Source organism: Cherax quadricarinatus, chromosome 42, assembly GCF_038502225.1.
Source record: "Cherax quadricarinatus isolate ZL_2023a chromosome 42, ASM3850222v1, whole genome shotgun sequence".
NCBI lineage: Eukaryota > Metazoa > Arthropoda > Malacostraca > Decapoda > Parastacidae > Cherax > Cherax quadricarinatus.
In genome coordinates this window covers 15,577,900-15,579,247 of record NC_091333.1, presented here as the reverse complement: position 1 = coordinate 15,579,247, position 1,348 = coordinate 15,577,900, and the positions used below count along the sequence as shown (strand labels likewise).

General features: G+C 47.2%; 1 non-coding gene across 1 annotated transcript; it reads right to left on the bottom strand.

Moving 5' to 3' along the window:
• Positions 1-560: 560 nt before the first annotated feature.
• Positions 561-632, bottom strand: TRNAA-UGC (transfer RNA alanine (anticodon UGC)). Its single transcript has one exon. It is a non-coding gene; the product is annotated as a tRNA-Ala (tRNA).
• Positions 633-1,348: the final 716 nt, after the last annotated feature.

Genomic DNA, 1,348 nt, shown 5'->3' with positions numbered 1-1,348 from the left:
GTTTCGAAATAAAGATACCTAACTGTTGCATGTGTGTCTTACCTAACAACATGTCAGGAAGTGTTGCTTTAGTCTCGGAGAGGTTGGGAAGTAGAATTCAAATTCAAATGTTTATTTCTGTGTAAAGATTAAAATGGGTGGTTTACATATTATAAAACAATAATTACAAAGATGGCCACTAGCATACCTAGGCATTTCGGGCAGGAAATAGGTGTGGAGGTAGGTTCCACACACAGTTGTAAGAGCAGGTACGATAGGGTCCGTGAGGTAAGGAGGACGGAAATCGGCAAGCAACAAGTTAGGCAGGGCCAGGAGTTAGGACTCAACCCCGTCAAGCACATACTAGTGATGGTGCAACAAAAATTATAATGATCACTGATCAATGAAAGTAAATCTCCGAAGTAACAACAGTGACAGACTACCATGTTACCTCCACCTTGTTGTTGTTGTTTCTACGATATTCTCTGTCACCTCAGTAAAAACAACACACAACACATATACATACAAAACAAATACACACACATAAAAAGATTATTAAAAGAATTTACAGGAACAACCCTTGGAGGTGCCGGGGATCGGACCCGGGGCCTCTTACATGCAAAGCAAGCGCTCTACCACTGAGCTACACCCCCTGGTGGCGGTGTATCTCGTGTACTGACTCACACCCTGGTGGTAGTGTACTTCATGTACTGACACACTGGTGGTACAGTGTACCTCGTGTACTGACACACACTGGTGGTACAGTGTACCTCGTGTACTGACTCACACTGGTGGTAGTGTACCTCGTGTACTGGCTCACACCCTGGTGGCAGTGTACCTCGTGTACTGACTCACACCCTGGTGGTACAGTGTAACTCTTGTACTGGCTTACCCCCTGGTGGTACAGTGTACCTCGTGTACTGATTCACACACTGGTGGTACAGTGTACCTAGTGTACTGACACACCATGGTGGTACAGTGTACCTCGTGTACTGACTCACACTGGTGGTAGTGTACCTCGTGTACTGGCTCACACCCTGGTGGCAGTGTACCTCGTGTACTGACTCACACCCTGGTGGTACAGTGTAACTCTTGTACTGGCTTACCCCCTGGTGGTACAGTGTACCTCGTGTACTGATTCACACACTGGTGGTACAGTGTACCTAGTGTACTGACACACCATGGTGGTACAGTGTACCTCGTGTACTGACTCACACACTGGTGGTACAGTGTACCTCATGTACTGGCTCACACCATGGTGGTACAGTGTACCTCGTGTACTGACTCACACACAGGTGGTACAGTGTACCTCGTGTACTGACTCACTGGTGGTACAGTGTACCTCGTGTACTGACACACACTGGTGGTA